At 47.8% G+C, this 22,407-nt stretch overlaps 1 pseudogene; it reads left to right on the top strand.

Moving 5' to 3' along the window:
- The window catches only part of LOC133108244 (sodium- and chloride-dependent GABA transporter 2-like), a 28,183-nt pseudogene extending 7,016 nt beyond the window's left edge, over window positions 1-21,167 (top strand).
- Window positions 21,168-22,407: the final 1,240 nt, after the last annotated feature.

Genomic DNA, 22,407 nt, shown 5'->3' with positions numbered 1-22,407 from the left:
GAAGTCTTGTTCAGACTGACCAATTGTTCTAGTCCCTACAGTCAGGTTGCTGATGAGGGTTGTCATCTGAAATATGTGGGGGCATTTTCAAATTAGGGCAGCTTTCTGTATCCAAGCTTAACCTTATGGCTGTGTCATCAGGAAGGAAATGGAGAGGTGGTCTCATTTCTAAATGATGTGGTAAGCTCACAAGTGGTCTTGTCTTGCTTGGGGAAGAGGTGGTGTAAGGCACACTGGGGTGTGGCAATATACTTGTAAAGATTACACTGTAGTTTCTACATGCAATACTTTACGATGGTTCAGTAGGTGTAGAAAGAAGCAATGAACGTTTATGAGTTATAGCAGGTGTCGGATTTAACTCTACAGTACCTACTTACGATCTGCGTTTGCTGCTGCTACATGCAAATCTAAGTGGCTGCTATAAACTACCAGTTTATTTTGCCACCCCCCTTTGGTAGGAAAGGTGTGCAAAAGAAAGTGGTCAAAGCTTCAGCTGGGAGTCTGCCTGTGAGGAGACCACGGCTATAGATCAGTCTTATTCAACGTCTTTTGATGGAGGTTGAACAAGACCAGATAGCTCTTTGGAGTGGTTACTCAAGGCATACACACTACTGAACAAAGATTAGAGGCTTTAGTTGTCCTCAGAGGAACTGAAGAAGCTCTCTTCAGACAAGGTATCTTCCCTATCAGAGTCATGCTGGTGACTCTGAGGCTTGGGCCTACCGGGTCGGTCTTCTCTCCAATTCCGGCTGGAATCAGAGTGTGAGAAGCGACCATGGTGGCTCTTAACCGGGAACTTACTCACATGCCGTTGTTTTGAGCCATTAGATTTTAATGGGGCAACTTGGGAAGTGCCGGCGGGCTTGGTTGGAACAACGTGCTCAGCTGTTTCCAATACCTCGTTCCTGGGCACAATCCTTAAAGTGTCCCAGACCATTTGGGCTTCATTTCTTAATTCAAGGGCTGAGTGCTGGCCCCTTGAAAACAGTGAAACATGAGTTCGGACACAGGGGTGCAGGTTGTGCACAAAAAGGGATTTGAAGGCTTGATCTTCATCTAAGCCTGGTCCGTTTCTGCCCTGGAAAAAAGCATGTTTAAGACGTTGGTAAAAGTCTTTTGGTCTTTCTGTACGGCTGTGTTTAACCTCCACAGATTTGATCATGGCTGTGGCCTGATCAAACCGTGGCAGGTACTCAGCTACCAACGCTTCACAAACCTTGGGATAGCTGGAACGAACCTGTGGTGGAAGTTGTTCCATAAATGTATGGATCTCTCTGGTTGAGGTTTTCCATACAAGTCGTACCTTTTCTCGATCGGTTGCCCTGGGCAGATCCGAGAGACAGTAGTCAACTTCCCTCAAGTAACTCTGAATGTTAAATTCGGAGTCCTTCGGGTCAAATGTGTGGACATACTTCGCCATGGCCTCTAGCTCCTCAAAGCGAAGACCATGTGAAGTTGCACTAGTCTGCCTGTTTGGAGAAGGAGAGACTGAAATCACATTTGAATGTGATTGCGTTTCATGCAGAGCTCGACGTCCTCGGTTTGGTTTAGGGGGTGGAGCTACAAAACTGTCATTCTCACAATGGTTGGCAGAAGATGAATTGTCGCTGTCAGTGTACTGTACAGAGCTGTCACCTATCCTCTCAGTTATAAAGGGAAAGCTAGCGGGATTAGCGTTGCTTTTTGTGTGCCCAATTAATAACGTTAGATCTCCTCTACCGTGTCCATGGGAGGGTTCCCTGACCTCCTCATGAGAGCGGTGGGCATGGAAGGTGCAGTCCTGTACTTGCCTGACTGTTTCTCCCTTGCGGAGATGGACCACCGTTGGGACGGAGTCCCCCCTTTCCCTCTCCAGGGAAGAGGTGGGCAAACCATTGCATGGGTGGTCAACAGCACTGCAATCTGAGGAGACTGACGAGTCTCCATCAGAGCAAGCTGTGGAACCGGGATCTGACAAACCCGAATCAATTTGTGACCCCCCTTCCCCTGCCTTGTGGTGTAAGGAGGAAGCAGGAGAAGTTGGAGTTGGGCAAGCCTGAGAAAGCAGGCTTACAGAAGAGAGTGGATGTGGTAGCTTGTGGCATCCACTCTTCAACTGAAATAATTCCTCTCTGTAGGAACAAAGATCTGATTCGGCTGAATGCAGATCACGCAAGTATTGTACTGCTTTCTTGCCAACAGTTTGAAGCTCAAGTAAAACACTGGTGTGTTGTCCTCTGAGGTATGCCATCTCTGAGTCTAAGTTTTTGTTGCTCTGAAGAGCAAGACTAATCTGTCTGGCAAAATTCAAGACCAGACAACTTAGAATTGGGTCTTTTGAATGGTTGGGGGAGTGACCTTTCTCGTTGATTAATGAGAACATTTCTTTCCTACAATCAGTGAGGTTCATCTGATTCAGGAAAGCTATGTAGCCAGGTGCTAAACCTTGGGCTAAAAAGGAAAGGTACTCATCAATAGATATGGGTTCCATATCTCAAGCCAAATAAAGCTAAAAGCTAAAATCAGTAACTTAAGAGGGTACTCTTGAAGTTAACAATTTGACAAGGGCCTTGAGCTCCTAACAGTTGGCAATGAATTGTTTCCCAATATCACAATCCAACATACAAGTTGTGATGAAGGATAAAGAATTTAAAACGCTCTTTGAATATTCTCTATAACTATAGTACAAGGTAGCTATAGCATCACACAGGGACTCGAGTTGCACTAGCGGTACTGCAATGCAACAACAGCAAAATGAACAAACATATGGCGGATATTCAGACCGTAAAATAGGAACTGTGATGCTGATCACATTAATCCTAAATACCAGAATGTGATTGGTTGAAATTACAATTAAATTTGGATTTAAATGTAAAATTCAATTAATTATTAAAATTACTTTGACCAAGTAATTATAATTAATAATACAGTGCGGCTAATAATACTATTATTGATAATACGTATTATACCGGAAGGTAAATGCCAATCAACAAACTACCGTGTAAGATTACGAATGTAATGCCACAATGTTACACGAGGGGGCAGTATATTGAGAAAGCGGCTCATGCAGGCTTTCAAAAATGGTACAAGGGTGACATCTAGCGGTATTTTCAAAAGATTGCACTGGTGGCAATTTAGCTGAGAAAGAATGCCGAGAATTCGTTCTGGAGGCACGTGACATGAGCCAAAGCTCGTCTTTCTCACGCAGAGCTCCAAATTAGGATGGGGAATTCGTTATGAAGTCACAAGACATGAAATTTGAGCCAAAGCTAGTCTTCCTCACACGGGGCACCAAAATATGTAGGGGTCCTCGCACGGGACTCCAAATTACGCAGGGATTTTACTCTCTACGAAACCGGGGCGCCAGTTAAACGTTGTGTTGCAGTATAACTGCGAAAAGTAATCAGTCTCATAAAATTACTGTTATCAGAAATATCCAACCACAAATATAGTATTTCAATTAATTAAAATAACCAATATTAATGATTGAACATACCGATAACCTGAAGGTTGGAAGTTCTTCGAAAGACTGCTTTAACTCGGCTCTCATGTCTATGCGATTCCAAAACGGACACCGGGGTTTAATAAAATATATTTATTAAACAAACATACAAACACATAACAGATAAACTAACGGGAAGTTAGTAAGGAAATTTAGTTGGGTATGTGTGTGTCCGTGTGTGTGGCGCGCGCAAGCGCGCGTGTCGCTAGAGTTCTGGGTGTGGTAATGAGTTGGGGTTAGCTGTGAGAAGGGACTACTTGCGTAGTTTTACTCTATATATGCGCAAAAGACGGCGAATCAATTCACGTCCATATATATGTAGCTAACCAAACACATTACAATGGTTGGATGGTAAATATTGAAACACAGATTCACAAAAACAGTTAAGACTAAACTAAACACTGGCTATGCCTGAATGTTTGTTTTCTTACTGAGTCCATACGCATTGCTGGGTCCAAAAGACATGCTGTCCTTGTAGAAGCGGCGATGGTGCTGTGAATGGTGTCCGGGAGAGATGCGCAGGCTGGGGTGTTCCCGTTTTAGCAGCGCGTTGTCGTCTGATCCGCTGGTCCTTTTCCAGGTGTAAAAGTTCGTTGCTGTTTCGTTGTTGTGAGCTTTGCAGGAGTAAACTGATGTAGCGCTCCGCGTACAACAATTTCCACTCACTATAGGCCACGTAGTTACCGCGAGGTAACTGGGTGTGTCCGTAGGCCTGGTAGTGCGCTGTGCAGCATTCAGCCTCTGTCCGAGTCTCGGAGCAGATGAGCTGAAGCGACTGGCCAAAAGGGGTGCGTCGAAGAGAAGAAGCAGAAGAACAGAAGAAGCAGAAGAGAGCCAGAAGAGAGATCCCAAGAACGTGTCTTGCTCTTATACGGGACCGTTTATTGCTCCCGCCATTACGGGATTGGCTGAACCAAGTTAGACGTCATTCGTGGTGGACGTCGCAGAATTCTCCTGTGGGAATGTGGAAGTTGTAGTCCCTACACAGGAGACGTGTGCTGTTGATCTCGGGGGGCATTGAGGAGGTGGGCAGTGTGAGGTGGGAGGTGCTCCTGTGTCTCATCACGATATGGGTCATCTCCTACTTCTGCATCTGGAAGGGGGTGAAGTCTACAGGGAAGGTCTGTCCCCCATTTACTGAGAGAGAAAAGTAAAGATTGTCCTTACCTAGGCAACCAATCAGAAGATTGAAACCAACTAGGTAAAAGGCTGAACACGTAGTGACGGGTGCAGAACTTGAAATTAACAGAATTGAACAGGGACATACAGGATAGACATGTTGTATTTTTGCATTCTCATAATATTTATCCATAGAAATTAACCATTATTGCTCTCTCTCTCTCTCTCTCTCTCTCTCTCCCCCCCTCACCAGGTGGTTTATTTTACAGCTACTTTCCCATACCTGATGCTTTTGGTGTTGTTGATACGAGGGCTAACTCTACCTGGAGCTCTGCAGGGGGTGGTGTTCTACCTGAACGCGGACCCCTCCCGCCTGGCAGACCCACAGGTCAGTCCTCCATAACAACAGCTGCACCCCATCACCTTTTCACAGTAAAATGTCTCTTTCCTAATTTCACCCAGCCAGGGAACAAGCAACATCCAATGTTCAACATTTGTGATGTCACTGCAGGTGTGGATGGAGGCAGGAGCTCAGATTTTCTTCTCCTACAGTGTTGGATTAGGTACTCTGACTGTGCTGGGTAGCTACAACACCTATAACAACAACTGCTACAAGTAAGGCCCAAGCTTACCCACAGTACACTAGGGCAGACACGCAGAGGAAAGCGGTCTGGTTCTTACCCATAAATATGCAGCTCTGTCCAGTGTAATACTCAGATACCAACACACGTCCTGCAAGCAGCGAATACTTAATTTCTTTCACCTTGGAAGAAACTAAATGCAAAAATGAGGGCTGGTCAGAGAATGTTTAGCCTCCTGGTGGTGTTTCTACAGGGACAGTTTATGGCTGTGTCTGCTGAACAGCGGGACCAGCCTGGTGGCAGGATTTGCGGTCTTTTCTGTGCTGGGGTTCATGGCACATGAGCAGGGTGTCCCCATAGAGAATGTGGCAGAATCAGGTAAGTGCACAGTATGTGAAGACCAATTACAAAGATGTGACAAATGTATAAAAACATAACAACAAAACAAGCTGCTAGATGGCTCATTCAGTTAAGGCTGTGGTGCGATGGATGAGTCTCATGACCTTGAATCGAATCCAGGCTGTGACAGTGCAGACTGTAATGGTCAAATGCATTCATACATATGTCGATTTTATCCAAAGCCCTTTACAATTGATGCCTCTCATTCACCCATTCACACACTCACACACAAACGGCATCTGGCTGTCATGCAAGGCTCTAACCAGCTGGTCGGGAGCAATTGGGGGTTAGGTGTCTTGCTCAAGGACACTTCAACACACCGAGGATGGGAGATCAAACCGGGAACACGAAAATTGCCAGACGACTGCCCTTACCTGCTAATGTTGCCCCATGTCGCCCTACTGTGAGTTGTAGTTCTATGCAACAGGCACCTCCATTGCTCTGGGTGTGAGAGGGTTCAGCTGCATAGGGATCCATATTGCATTGCGCAACCATTTAATTTTCTTGGGCAACCCCCACCGGTTGATAAGGGAGCTTGTACGACTGCATATCACAACCACATATGAAAGGTCTTCCTCTGATGTATCTTCAACTCAAAAAGAAGCAGCTGGGTGGGGTGGTTCCTTCACGGAATTTACATTTGCAGATTCCAGATTGGGGTGGGAGTTGGACATATACAGTCCTAAATTGGGTGGCAAAAGTATACCATGAGCTCCTTCATACTTGGGACAAAGATATTCTGTACTCCACAATTTTAGACTTGTAATCAAACAGATCACATGTGGTTAGTGTGCACATTCTCAGAATTAATTAAAGGGCGTTTTATACATTTTGGTTTCAACGTGTAGAACTTTTTATACATTTCCCCATTTCAGGGCACCAAAGTGTTTGGGATACATGGTCATTACATTTATGGCATTTTGCAGACCCTTTTGTCCAAAGCGACTTACAGTTAATTAGACTAAGCAGGAGACAATCCTCCCCTGGAGCAATGCCAGGTTAAGGGCCTTGCTCAATGGCCCAACAGCTGTGCGGATCTTATTGTGGCTACACCGGGGTTCGAACCACTGACATTGCAGGTCCCAGTCATGTACCGTAACCACTACGCTACAGGCCCCATAGGCTGCTGAAGTCAGCTGAAGAATTATTGGTACCCTTGATAAAAATGAGAAAAAAAGCCTGCCTTTAATAATCAACATGAATCTGTAGATAATAATCATTATACCTGGTAGGCTCCTCTACCAACCTTAAACTGTAAAAATAGTTCATTATTTGCTAGACCCATGCTTCTGAACTCCACGTCCGACAGGTTCTGTAAGGAAGCAGGGTCGCAGGACCAAACACGACCGAGTTGGGTTCTAAAAGTTACCCACAAGACGTTAGAAGTGTGTCTTCAGTCTGCGCTTGAAGGTGGTATGAGATTCTGCTGTTCTGACCTCCATTGGGAGTTTGTTCCACCACCGTGCAGCTAGAAGAGACAGTAGTTGTGAGTCGGAGGTAGAGGTGTGAAGAGGCGCCAAGCGTCCTGTGGTGGCTGAATGAACCAGGTGTCTACCAGATGTTTTGGGTCTTATGATGTTTTGGAGGTAAGCTGGGGCTGAGAACTTAACTGCTTGGAAAGCTAGGACCAATGTATTGAATTTGATGTGAGCCATGACAGGCAGCCAGTGGATGAAAGTAAGCAGGGGGGGTGACGTGAGAGTGTTTTGGAACGTTGAAGACCAGACGAGCTGCTGCATTCTGGATGAGTTGGAGGGGTCTCATGGCAGATGCTGGAAGGCCAGCCAAGAGAGAGTTGCAGTAGTCCAGGCGGGACAGAACCATCGCTTGGACCAGGAGCTGGGTCAAGTAGGGGGTGAGAAAGGGGCGGATTCTCCGTATGTTGTATAGGAAGAACCTGCAAGACCGGGTCACAGCAGCAATGTTCTCGGAGAGGGACAGTCTGTTGTCCATCACCACGTCGTTGTTCCTTGCAAATTGGGATGGCGTCACTGGGGTATCCCCTAGGGAAATGGAGAGATCCAGATGAGGAGAGGTTTGAGAAGAAATTAAGTTCATTTCAGTCTTACCTGGGTTGAGCTTTAGATGGTGGTTGTCCATCCACCTCTGAATGTCACTCAGGCAAGCAAAGATGCAGGCTGAAACCTTTGTTTCATATGGTGGGAATGAGAGAAAGTTGGGTATCATCAGCGTAGCAGCGTAGCATGGACAGACCATGAGCAGTAATAACAGGGCCAAGGGATCTAGTATAAAGGGAGAAAAGAAGCAGGCCAAGGACGGAGCCCTGGGGAACTCCTGTGGCAAGGCGCAGAGGTGTCGATACTGTACCAGCCCAGGCAACCTGGAAGGAGCTGCCAGAGAGGTTGGACTTGATCCAGTTCAAGGCTGTGCTGCAGATCCCTGTTGCTAACAAGAAGGACAGGAGGATGGAGTGATCCACAGTGTCATAGGCGGCAGATAGGTCTAGAACAATCAGGACCGAGGAGAAGGAGGCTGCTCCTGCAGTATGGAGTGATTCCCTGAGGGAGAGGAGTGTTCTTGGAAAAGAAAGAAGAAAGTTGATTAGAAGCAGCTTGTTCAATTGTTTTGGTTAAAGATGAAAGAGATACCAGGCAGTAGTTCTGGATGATGGAGGGGTCCAGGGTGGGCTTTCTCAGCAGCGGGGGGGTTGTGGGCCCTCTTGGAGGATGGTGGAAAACAGCAAGAAAACAGGGAGTTCACAAGGAAGGTTACAAGTGGGAAGATGTCAGGTGTAATTGTCTGGAGAGAAGAGGGGATAGGGTCTAGGGCACAGGCGGTAGGGCAATGGGAGAGCAGGAGTTGGGAAACTTCAGAGTCTGTAAGGGGAGAGAAAGTGGAAAAGGGAGGGATGTAAATGAGAATCGTCACTTCCCTCACATTGTGCACAAATGAGAAATAAAAATAGAGCATGCTATGAGAATTGGAAAAATATAACAAACAAGCCGCGATTCAAAGACAAGCGGGACCTAAAAAGAAAGACATGCAGCTGACCTTCATCGGTGATCAGACCACACGCAGTAGACAATTGGAATCAGTAGTCAGCACAAGGGTATTGATTACCTGATAGCCAAAGTGAGACTAATTATCAAATTTCCAAAAATACGACAAGCGGTAATAGTAGTGCCAGGAAATTCATTAGAATAAAAGCCTTGAACTGTGACATTCACACTACGGTCTGGGTCTGTCGGTAACACACTATACACTGCTAAGACCCTTTCTTGCTCCCCAATAAGCTTAATCCAAATATCCTCACTAGGCATGAGTTGGCGATTTATGGAATTTCTTGCACATTAAGATCTTCTCTAAACAGCTACCTCTCTTACTGGATCCATCTCTCGAGTAATCGAGTCCCCCACTGTCAGTGACTCCCTTTTCCTGGAGGATGTGGCCATCCTGAGGCATTTATTGCGTACTGCAATTTGCTCTTCATATGTCCAGCTGTATTAGTGGACAGTATGTAAAAAGGTAATCTGTGGAAGGTGCTCTGCATAACAGCATCTGCTTAATTCAGAACTGTGTGACTGTAATGTGAGGGAATATGACCTGGGTAAGAATGGTAGGTTCATTTATTATTCTCCCATTCCTTCTGACTCCTTCACTCTCCTTATTTTCTCCATGCTCCCAGGACCTGGTCTGGCATTCATTGCGTACCCCCAAGCAGTAGCAATGATGCCCCTACCTCAGCTGTGGGCCACCTGCTTCTTCATTATGATCATCTTGTTGGGCCTGGACTCTCCGGTAATCAGTTTCCTGGCTGACACTACTGCCACGATTAATGCCTGTGGCCCTTGTTTACTTTTAGATGCTCCCGGTTTGGTTCTTGCTCAACATGAATTAAAGCTGTGCTGAGCTTGTAAGGCATGATGCTGGGTTACCTGAGAGCACAGGATTACTTGCCATACTAACTGGACAACATTTCATAGATAACTAGAGAGATGTGCATTTCCCACTATGGCATGGCTGGTCTTTGGTATGACTTGCTTTGGTGTGATAGGTGGTTGGTAGGGTGTTCTTGTGGTATTACAAGGTTGTTGCTCAGGTATTGCTTGTCAGTTGCAAGGTGGCTGCTCGGTATTGATATCATAGAGATAAGAGCAAGGTGCTATTGCATAATTATAGTGCTACTAGACATTACCACAATATCATATATGAGGTATAAATGTCACAAGGGTATTACTAATCAGTTTCTAGGTGGTTGCTAGGCATTCATTATTGCCAATTAGAGAGTTGGTGTTACTGTATAGTGAAAGGCAATTAAAGTATCTATATCAGTATATGAGTGTGTATGTTTTATGAAAATCAATGTACCCTATATACGTTTATATGAGTCTATATATGTTGCTCGGGTATTACTAATCAGTTGCTAGGCATTTATACCAGCCAATCAGAGGTGAGATGTCACAGCATCATGAAAGGCAATTGGTTTCATCGCAGCTTACAGCTAGACCACTAATAAACTTGAATTGTGAATAATAAACTTGAATTGTTGCTTTGCACTCTAATAAAGCAAAGGAAAACATTAGTATGTGTCAATCATCTTTCTCTCCCATCCTTTTATTTCCCTCTTTTCTTCCCTCTCTCTTTCTCTGCTTCTCTCTGTCGAATGTTGTACTGTCTTTCTGTCGTTCAGTTTGTGGGGATGGATGGACGTCGGTGACGGACCTGTTTCCCAAGTTACTACGGAGGGCTGGGCACAGAGAGATCTTCCTCCTGCTCTTCTGCCTCACCTGCTTCGTCTTGGAGCTGGTAATGGTCACACAGGTGAGAAGTCAGCTGGAGAGAGATAAGAGCCTACGCGACTGTCCCATATTCGACAGTGTTATCCAACGTCGCAGAATTTTCACATGCTCAAAATAAAAAATCTGACGGAGCTGTTTTTATGGAAAACTGCTAATGACCTCCATTCATTCTGTTCTGTTTAACCCAGTGTTAGTGCTCATAGTCACCCCCTGGAGGTGAAACCTGATATTCATTTTGGCAGCATATCTCTGGTCTCACCCCAACCTTTTTTTCCTTTAATATCTATTCTTGTCATTTCCCATTCTGTCCACCAGGGGGGGATGTATGTGTTCCAGCTCCTGGACTACTATGCCTGTAATGGGGCCTGTATGTTTTTCCTGTGTGTGTTCAAGGTTCTGGCCATGGGCTGGCTGTTTGGTGAGTGTACAAAACAGTGTACCTTCCAACAAACTTTACCTTTTCAATGCAACACTGGAAATAGAAAAGAAAAAAATGGAATGGAAATGGATTATGAACAAGAACGGAAACAAAGTACTCACAATGTACAGAAGAGGTCATGCAAATGGCATAATGGATAAAAATGAATTTAGAAGGCCTATGCAGACTTCAATCTTGGACAAGCTTTATTACATGATCATGGAGAGAAGTACAAGCATTTTTAGTTCTCTGAAACTGTTAAGGTTTTGCCCATTTGTATGCCTCAGACATGTTCAAGTCATTAAATGCAAGTCCGAGTCAAGTGTCAAGTCTCTGAGCTAGAGTCTGAGTCGAGCCTCAAGACTCCAGAATGGCGCAGCCTACACAACAGTATGGCTTGAGAAATTCATCATGATTCTGATGCTAGTTGAAGATATAGACAGAAGATAAAGAAACAAGTGTAGATTACATTTTGTATATGGCACCACTTAGTTGTAAATCACTCTGGATAAGAGTGTCTGCTAAATGCTTTGTAATGTAATGTATTATCAGGGGCACACACAAAAGAACTACCACGTACCACTACCAGGCAACATTTTGGCAAAGCCATTCTCAAGATGGCTGGGGAAAAGCTTTGCCAAAACCTCAGGTCTGGGTTTGGGTTCTACAGCTTTTAATGCCAAGGTCTATTACAAACAATCTAAAGTACATACAGTTCTTATTACTACAAGGTCACCAAACAGGATATTCAAAATGACTGTCCTGTTTCTATATCTAGCTTATTGAAAGTGTATATTTAGGTATACTTTGGTTTTTAAACTAGTGCAACCCGTTTCTCATGCAAATGCAGCTGCTTCTATGATCTAGGTTGACAATTAAAATGGAAGGGGCTTTTCAAGCCAACCTGAAGATTGTTATTACTTTATTGTTACGTTAGTTTCAGTAGTTAGCTTGCATAGCTTTTCGAAATGCAATTTAAATACCATTTGAAATGCAAGCCAGCATTGCTACAACATGACAGTCAACAAAATAAGAAATTTTGTGCTTCTGTGATGCCGATTAAACAATGACACAATGGTGGCGCTACCATTGGTCCACTTTTCCCAGAGCCCGCCCTGTTTCTGTAGATTTTATCTTTGTTAAATAATAAAAATGATATATATCTATATATATATAGTGGTGACCTGCTGGTAGAGAGAGAGTAAAATGGGTGAAAATACTTTTTTATTTTCCCCACGTGCCTTCAGGGCACTTCAAATCCAGCACCGACACGCGCTTTCTTTTCTTGCACAAAACCATAAAAGAAAAGAAACTAAAAAAAAATAAGTGTCCAAAAAATTAGGAACTCCAATGTTGGGAAAAACTCTAAAGAAACCGGCATTCATTTAGCCACGTTCGTCCGCCTCGAATCCGCCTTTGGTTCGCTCTGTCCCGGCGGTGCCCTGGCCGCTGAAGCCGTCCTTCCTCGCCTAGTCGCCCGCCTTTGATGCCGTCTAGGCTCAGAGAGAGAGAGGTTAGCGAGTGTGATGTTTTAATTGTCGGCTCACGTGAATCCGAGACTTGTGAGGGTTCGTTCGTGGGGGTTTCCTCCGCGTGCATGGGCTCTCTCGCAGTTGGTTAGCTCCGTCCAGGTTTCGTCAACCTATGCGTGTGCTCTGGCTCTGGCTCTGGCTCTGGCTCTGGCTCTGGCTCTGGCTCTGGCTCTGGCTCTGGCTCTGGCTCTGGCTCTGGCTCTGGCTCTGGCTCTGGCTCTGGCTCTGGCTCTGGCTCTGGCTCTGGCTCTGGCTCTGGCTCTGGCTCTGGCTCTGGCTCTGGCTCTCTCCTCCTCCGTCATGAGCCCCGGGTTGTGTTTTTAGGCTCCTTTTGTAGACGCCGCCTCTCCTTTCCGAACTCGTTTCAGCTGTGCCTGTTTAATTAAAATGTTCATTCACGTGCGGAATGCGGCCGCACCCGTCTCGCCCCGGGGGTTGCTGGCCATGGTGCTGATTCTCCTCCCGGTCTCTCTCCAAAGTGCCGTTCTCTTAGATAGGACAATGGAAAATATTCAGAGTGAATCAGCATCCCCAACTCTTGGCGCCGGCGCACGGGCCGTTCCACCCCAGTGGTGTACCGATCCCTGGTCGGGCCACCACAATATATATATATATATATATATATATATAATGTGGTGGCCCGATCGGAAATCGGTACACCACTGGAGTGGAACGGCCCGTGCGCCGGCGGCAAGTGCTAGGAAAAGTTATTAACCACGTGTATTTCCCCAGGTCGTATCTAACAGAGCCGCACCGGAGAGAGAGCCGGCGAGGAGAGTCAGAACCATGGCCAGCGACACGGGGAAATACGCGTGGGGAATGTGAGGAAGAGACAATTAACCCTTCTCATTGGACAGGCGCAGCCGGACCGACTCCGAGAGAGAGAGGAGCCGTACAAAAGACGAGGCGCAACCACAGAGCGGGGCTGAGTACGGAGGGAGACGGAGGCGAAGCCCAGTGAGGAGGAAACAGCCACGGGAAAGCAAATAACGACACCACGGTGGAAGCGGGTCTTCGGAGGCCCTACCAAAAGGCGCGGCCGGCACGGACCACCCAGAACCCCCGACGGACCGGGAAACCTAATTTTTTGGCCGGTTACTTTTTTTTCGTTTTTCTGAGAAAGGAAGTTTATTGTTTGGGACGTTGTAAAAGTGCCCTGAAGGCACACCAGAACCTCATTAAAAATACCAGTTGAGGAACTACTCTTGCTCTCTCTGCCTCTCTCTCCCCACGGGGCGCCACATATGGTGGAGAATGCAGGCATAGAGACCCCAGCTATAGAGAGAGAGAGCAATTAACAAAAAATAAATAAAAAAATAAAAATGGAGGACGCCATCAACGCTCTACTGCGGTCACAATTCGCCCTGCAGAAAGCCATGGCGGAACTGTGCCAAAAGTCCAGCCCGGCGACAAGCCACCGGACACCCAAAGACGTACTGCTGAAGCAGACCCCGGACGATGAAATTGAGGCCTACCTCGAGACCTTTGAACGGGCGGCTTACCTGGAGAAGTGGCCTCAAGGCGCCTGGGGCTCCCTCCTGGCCCCATTCCTCAGCGGGGAGGCCCAGAAGGCGTACCGGGGACTGCCTCCGGCCGAAGCCCACGACTACCCCACCCTCAAAGCCACCATCTTAGCCCAGTATGGCTACAGCCTCCCCGCCAGGGCACAGCGGTTCCACCAATGGGCCTATGACCCCGCCCTCCCGGCGCGAGGACAGGTGATGAGCCTGGGGAGGCTAACCAAAAGTTGGCTAGTCGAGGGCGACGGGCCGCCCCTGCTCGACCGGGTGGTGTTGGATCGCTGTGTCCGAGCCCTGGCCCCGGACGTCAAGAAATATGTGGCCCAGCAGGGGCCCCGCTCCATTGATGCCCTGGTCAACCTCCTGGAGAACCACCAGGTGGCCCAAGAGATGGTCAGGGGAACCAAAACGGAAAGCCCCCGAAGAACCCCAAGCGCGGTCCGACTGGAGCCACAAACCAGGCCACGGTGGAGAGCGGACGACAGGGACGAGGGACTCCGCCGGAGAGAGACCAGACGGTGCTTCGCCTGTGGCCGGGAGGGCCACCTGAGCTGGGATTGCCCAGGGAGGGAGGAGTCCATGGCCACTGCACCTGAGACAGGCCGACCCTGCCACTACCTCACCACGTGCTGGGCCCACAAGGGCACTGCCGCCCCTAGGCTACCCGTCCGGATCGGGGGTCAAGACGCGGAGGCCTTGCTGGACTCGGGGAGTGCTATTACCCTGGTGAGACCAACCCTAGCAGGGGGGAGACGGGGAGAGGACATCGCCGTCACCTGCATCCACGGCGACGTACGAAGCTACCCCACCGCCGAGGTGACCATCATCACCCCTAGAGGCCAATTCACGGGAAGGGTGGGGGTAGTCGAGAGCCTCCCAGTGGAGGTGCTGCTGGGAAGAGACTGCCCCCTCTTTCTCAGCTACTGGAGTGAGAGGGCGACCTCGGAGAGGCCAAGTCACACACCCCGACCCCGCCGGAAGGGCCACCGGGAACCACACCCGGTTTGGGTGGCCCCTGCCGGGGATAGTGAGGAGGAGGAGATCTCGCCCCAAGGGGGGAGGGGACCGACCACGCAACCCCCTACCGAGAGCACGGATACAGCCCCGGAGCGACCGGACCCACCACCACCCCTGGAGGCGGAAGGGGGTAGCGCGGGGGGGTTTTCGGAGTTTCAACCCGAACTAGAGAGGGCCCCAACGGACTTCGGCTCCGCCCAGCTGCAAGATCCCCTCCTCGCCCAGGCCTGGAGGGCCGCTGCTTACATTGAGGGCGTCCCACAAGGCGGGGTGAGTAGTCCGGCCTACCCGTATTTTAAAGTCCAGAATAACCTGCTGTATCGAACCTGCAACAGTGACCCGGGAGAGCTGGACCAACTTCTGGTACCCCAGAGCCACACCTCCAAGGTGCTCTACCTCGCCCACACCCACCTGTTGGGGGCCCACCTGGGAAGGGAGAAGACGTATGAGCGGATCCTATCTCGCTTTTACTGGCCTGGCATCAAACGGGCAGTGGAGGACTACTGCCGACAGTGTGCGGAGTGTCAACTGCACAGCCCCCGGGTGACGTATCGCAATCCACTAATCCCTCTCCCCATTATAGATGTGCCCTTCCGCCGAATTGCTATGGACATAGTGGGACCCCTGCCCAAGTCCAGCCGGGGTCACCGCTACATCCTGGTAATCGTTGATTACGCCACCCGTTACCCGGAGGCCGTACCCTTACGGGCCACGACGGGGAAGAGCATCGCGAGGGAGCTGTTCCTCCTCTTCAGCCGGGTGGGGATCGCGGAAGAGGTCCTGACAGACCAGGGGACCTGTTTCATGTCGGGCGTGATGAGGGAGATGTGCCGCCTACTCCGGGTCCGACAAGTGAGGACGTCCGTCTACCACCCCCAGACCGACGGGCTGGTAGAGCGGTTTAACAAAACCCTCAAGTCAATGCTGAGGAAAATGATCACAACGGACGGTAAGGACTGGGACCACTTATTACCGTACCTATTATTTTCGATACGTGAGGTCCCACAGGCATCCACGGGGTACGCGCCCTTCGAGTTGCTGTATGGGAGACGTCCCCGAGGGCTACTGGACCTCGCGAAGGAGGCCTGGGAGCAGCAGCCGTCCCGACAACGCACCCTCCTGGAACATGTGGAAGCTATGGACCAGCGGATGGCAAAAATCTGGCCCATGGTCCGGGAGCACATGCAACAGGCCCAGAAGGAGCAGGCTAGACTGTACAACCGAACAGCCCAGGTGAGAGAATTTCAGCCGGGGGATAAGGTCATGGTGCTGATCCCCACCAATGAGTGCAAATTTCTGGCCAAATGGCATGGGCCCTACGAAGTAGTAGCCAAGGTGGGGCCAGTGAACTACATGGTAAGACAGGTGGGCCGGAGACACCAGCTCCAAAAGTACCACATTAACCTGCTAAAGAGGTGGCACGAACCCGTGCACGACCCTGCTCCCCTCTGCTTAACCACAGGCGGCGCCACCGGAACACCAGAAGTGGCCACTGGAGACCTGCTGACCGACCGGCAACGCCAAGACCTCCGCGAGCTGGTGAGTCAACACCGGGATGTGCTCTCCCACCTCCCGGGCCGGACTACCAAGGTCCACCACGACATCGTCACGGAGCCAGGAAGGAGGGTTCGACTGCGGCCCTACCGGATCCCGGAGGCGAGAAGGCAGACCATCCGGGAGGAGGTGGCGAGGATGCTGGACCTGGGGGTCATAGAAGAATCCCAAAGCGCCTGGTCCAGCCCGATAGTGTTGGTCCCAAAACCGGACGGCAGTTGGAGGTTCTGCAACGACTTCCGGAGGTTGAACGAAATCTCCCGGTACGACGCCTACCCCATGCCCCGGGTGGACGAGCTGATCGAGCGGCTGGGACCCGCTCGCTACCTCAGCACCCTGGACCTCACCCGGGGGTACTGGCAGGTACCGCTGACCCCCCAGGCGAGGGAGAAGACGGCTTTCGCCACCCCGGATGGCCTGTTCCAGTACCGCGTCTTACCCTTCGGAGTGCATGGAGCCCCCGCCACCTTCCAGAGGCTCATGGACAACCTGCTGAGGCCCCACAGGGAGTATGCTGCTGCCTACCTCGACGATATCGTCATTCACAGCGCTGATTGGGAAAGCCACCTCAGGAGGCTGGAGGCGGTGCTCGGGGCGCTCCGGGAAGCCGGCCTGACAGCTAACCCGGCTAAGTGTCGCCTGGGCCTGGAGGAGGCCGACTACCTGGGCCACACCGTGGGACGAGGGTGCGTCCGACCCCAGAGTCAAAAGGTGGACGGGATCACCAACTGGCCACGACCCACCACCAAAAGGCAAGTGCGCACATTCCTGGGCCTAGTGGGGTACTATAGGCAGTTTATACCGGACTTTGCCACCAGAGCGGCCCCCTTGCACGAGCTGACCAAGAAGGACCACCGGCACACGGTGATATGGACCGAAGCCGCCGACCGCGCCTTCCTAGACCTGAGGGCCGCCCTGGGGAATGAACCAGTACTGACCACCCCTAACTTCTCACAAAAGTTTGTTTTGCAGACCGACGCCTCTGAAACCGGACTTGGTGCGGTCCTATCCCAGATCCAGGACGCCACCGAGCACCCGATCACCTATATCAGCCGGAAATTGCTGAAGCATGAGAGGAATTATAGCACGGTGGAGAAGGAGTGCCTGGCCATAAGGTGGGCAGTCGGGAAGCTCAAGTACTATCTGGTAGGAAGGGAATTTATCCTTATAACTGACCATGCCCCATTGCAATGGATGTATCGGTGTAAGGACACTAACGCCCGGGTGACCCGATGGTTTTTAGAACTACAAAGTTTTAAATTCACGGTGGAACACCGAGCCGGGAGACTCCAAGGGAACGCGGATGCCCTGTCCCGGATGAACGAGGGCCTCTTTGGTGACGCTCCCGCCGAGGGCGTGGAGCTGAAGGGGGAGGAAATGTGGTGGCCCGATCGGAAATCGGTACACCACTGGAGTGGAACGGCCCGTGCGCCGGCGGCAAGTGCTAGGAAAAGTTATTAACCACGTGTATTTCCCCAGGTCGTATCTAACAGAGCCGCACCGGAGAGAGAGCCGGCGAGGAGAGTCAGAACCATGGCCAGCGACACGGGGAAATACGCGTGGGGAATGTGAGGAAGAGACAATTAACCCTTCTCATTGGACAGGCGCAGCCGGACCGACTCCGAGAGAGAGAGGAGCCGTACAAAAGACGAGGCGCAACCACAGAGCGGGGCTGAGTACGGAGGGAGACGGAGGCGAAGCCCAGTGAGGAGGAAACAGCCACGGGAAAGCAAATAACGACACCACGGTGGAAGCGGGTCTTCGGAGGCCCTACCAAAAGGCGCGGCCGGCACGGACCACCCAGAACCCCCGACGGACCGGGAAACCTAATTTTTTGGCCGGTGACTTTTTTTTCGTTTTTCTGAGAAAGGAAGTTTATTGTTTGGGACGTTGTAAAAGTGCCCTGAAGGCACACCAGAACCTCATTAAAAATACCAGTTGAGGAACTACTCTTGCTCTCTCTGCCTCTCTCTCCCCACGGGGCGCCACAATATATATATATATATATATACATATAATGTAGCTTGGACTGTTCGCTTACTATTAGGTGCTGCAGACACAGATCCACTGACTGTACTTCTAAACTGACCAAGAAACTTTATGAACCTCGGTTTTCATCCGGCCGAACAAAATCTAGCTCCATTATCAAAGCAAGAACTACAAGACAATTTGAAGAATAGGCCAAATTTGTATAGGCCAAATGCGTGTATGCATATGATTGTCATTTATTTATTTTTATTTTTTATAAACGGGCCCACCCGTGACATTTCTATGCTAGGCCTATCATGGAACCCTGGCGTCACTCCTGCGGTGACATAAACATTATACTGAGTCTGAAACGCATCATTTGGCCAACACAACAGTTTAGCTAACTAACATTAGGCAACAGTGAGAAGGGGTGGTATCCGCTCCTGTGCTAGTAAACTGACTGACCTTTCCGGATGACTTTTCAAAACTGATGTGGTTGTTCCTGCATCTTTTATTTTAATGCTGCAAATTTTGCAAGATGCAATCATTCTGTTTGGCTCAATGAGCCTGAATTCTTTAAACCCAAAGGTCACAACATGCGGAACTGTAACGCTAGCCATGCTGCAAGAAATACATTGTGGGGTGTTGCTATGGTTGCAACTGAAAAGCACACGGTGTGGCGCGTAAAATAAAAAAAAATAAAAAAAGGTATCTTAACCAAGGATTCCTTTTCATATAAATCATTGAAAAATAATGATTGATTAAGACATTAATGTTTTTATCTCAGGAAAACCCAGACAGACAGACAAAAACACACTGGAAATACACTCATCCAAATACAAAAAACACATTAAACCATTATTGGTTAACTAAACCATCATTTTTTTAACCAAGGACATAGGAGTTCCATTAATTTTCCAAATTCTTCAATACTGACACTTTTATATTTAAAAATGTTCGGGGCTTATGTTTGCAACGGAAGTTGCAAAATCAGTCTTATCTACGGATTTGAAAAAAAAGGTACCTAGTTGAATGGCAACACAATAATGCAAATTAATGACCATGGACACCAAGAACAGTCAAAACTCCTTCAAAAGGGGAAACTTTAAGCCAGAGAGACAGCAAATCCATAACACACTGCTCCACTGTGCTTATAAAGCAAAACGAAAAAGAAAGCAATTTTGTCATCATTCATTTCCCATTCTCTGCCATCATTGAATATTCCCCCCCAGTGGAATATCCTATTATGCAAAACATAACACTACACTCACGTCATTCCTGTTTGCCCTGGAGCAGGGGCGAAGCGCATGATGGATGTGATCGAGGACATGACCGGGGAACGGCCCAGCCTCATCTTTAAGCTCTGCTGGCTCTACTTCACCCCACTGGTGACCCTGGTGAGTTTGACTCACCCCCACTATGGGATGTCCAGAGACAGAGCATCTGCCTGACTCACTTATTACAGGACAACCTCATCATTGCACAACTCAAGCATGTTGCATTTCACATTTAATAAAACTGCTAATTTCATTAACATTAATTTGCATGAATGAGAATAGCAGAACTTCGCATGTATAAAGAAAATGTCATATGTAAACTGGGAATTTGTGAACAGATTATATGCGGTAGGTTACATTTTCCTGCTCTTAAAAGTGGGATTATTATTATAGTTTGTACATGCAGGCTACTCCATTTAGTCCTTCAGTCTGTAAGTACGGAGCAGACCGGAAATTTGAATTCCTGTGAAGTCTGGAGAGGGTAAGGGTGCTGATTTGTACAATTGAAGGGGCCCCATGCTGAGTCTGAATGTACAGCATGTCAAACTTTGGGAGTGGATGGGATACGGCAGCAGATGATCAATAAATCAAAATTAAAGGTCTAGGAATAAACTGTTCACTGAGTGTTTTTGACTGCATAACAGTGTGACCCAGTTTCAACAACTGAACTCAATTTCATGTCATTTCTACTTCTATGACACAATGGCAGCATGGCGTGTGTTAATAAAACCTCTCCCGTAGGGATCCTTCATCTTCTCTGTGGTGAAGTACCAGCCCCTGACCTTTAACCACTGGTATGTGTATCCAGACTGGGCGTATGTGCTGGGCTGGCTGCTGGCCCTCTCCTCTGTTGTACTGGTGCCGGGGTGGAGTCTGGTCAAGCTCTCCATCAGCACTGGCACTCTCAGACAGGTGAGGGCTGGATCCCGTGTCTCCACAGCTGTGCTGAAAGCGAGCCTTGTTTTCACTGTCCCACCACCTTACCCAGGGCCCCCCCCACACACACACACACACTCACATACATTCACACACACACTCACAACATCAGTAGGTATGCAATGAGCCAAATTCAAGGCAGGTGGATGTGGATAGAGTCTGTTACCATTCTGTAGTCTGTTTCCATTCTTGCTCCTACCTAGGCAGCACACTATGAGTCTTATCTACTGACAGCTTATGCTAGAAAATAAAAATGTCCATATTTTCAACTAAAACCAATGCAACGTATTTTATATTAAATATATGATGAGTATGCTTTGTTATTGTTTTGGTTTGGTGCTGAATGGACCTAGAAGCAGATTCAAACAATAGGTGGAAGTATTTTACAGATCAGTGGTATTGTTATGTACATAGTAATTACATTTCATATTTATATTTTATAAAACACTTGCTTATCAAGATCCCTACCATTATTATTTTTCTGCTGACAGAGATGGTCTCATCTGTGTCACCCTGATGATGACCTCCCCCTGACCCGGAAGCAAATGGCTGAGCGAGAAGAAACAATTAATGCCACAGAGATGGAAGAGTTAATGACCAATTAAGTCATATTTTGGAGACAAAGCATGGGGGGATTTGATAAGTGTTTTTTAACAGGTTACATCTTGGCAACACATCTGATTTTGCTTCCCAACACTCAAAGTTCAGTAACACATTTGGAAAGAAAAAAACAAGAAAAAAAATGAACCCTTTGCACTCTGATGAGCCCTTTCTCTCAGAGGCGTACAATCAAAATAATAAATATAGCTGCAAGCAGCACCTGACAGGGCCCGAGCAGCACGGCAGTAGTCAGCAAGCATGCCGACTTTGATGGAAGAAATCCACACAATGCCAGCAGATGTGCTCGTATAAAATAATTTTTTTGTTCTTTTGTTTTATTATTTGAAATGTCACATATTAATGTAGAACAATTATCTTTGCATTCTGTTAGCCATGAAAATACTGTACATGAGTGAGTTATGGTTCATATTAATTGAAATAGCCTATGGATTAAAGACATGCATAGGCTATTTAGTATTACAATTTTTTTTCCAAAATATCACATTATCAAAATATACATGGAAATACATGTAACAGAATTAGACCTGATTTTTGTCAATGCCTCATTGTTCCTAATTAGTAATAAACAGCTGCATATTTGTATGTTTATGTGGATTGCAGAATATAGGCCTACACATTTTAACAAAAGCCAGTTGGCAAATGCTGAGAGACAATGTATAAGTACAACAACACAGTCCTGACCCAGCGTGCCTTCCCCTGTTCCCAGAGCATCAATGGCAGGTGCTCGTAAAGACTAGATAAGCTCCAATATATTGTACGGAACTTTAAAATAAAACAGAAACCATGTAATATTTTAGTAATGCAATTGAGCTATATTTCTAGTAATGTTCTGTTGATTTAAAAGCAAACATGCATGTTCTTTCTTTCCGTGATTGACCGAATTAAGCAATTAGAATGCAGTATTAATGATCAGTAATCCATCACATTTTGCCCTTAAAATTCACCAGAAATGAACATTTCACAACTGTTCTTTAAAAATATATATATCCCACCCCCCCTAGACATTACTTTTCTCCAGCTCTATTCAACAGCTTTATTCAACCTCCAAAATATTCCATCTAAAGTTGCGCCCTGCATTGCATCATATTATTATTATGGGCTAAGTGTTTAATTAAGTCAGTGTGGGCGGGGCCTCAAACTTCATGGTCAAATTTTGTATAAGAAGAATGTTATAGAATGCAAATGTTGTAGAATGCAATTTTGCCGAAATCCAATATGGCAGAC

Source organism: Conger conger, chromosome 13, assembly GCF_963514075.1.
Source record: "Conger conger chromosome 13, fConCon1.1, whole genome shotgun sequence".
Taxonomy (NCBI): domain Eukaryota; kingdom Metazoa; phylum Chordata; class Actinopteri; order Anguilliformes; family Congridae; genus Conger; species Conger conger.
This window is presented reverse-complemented; position numbering and strand designations above follow the sequence as displayed.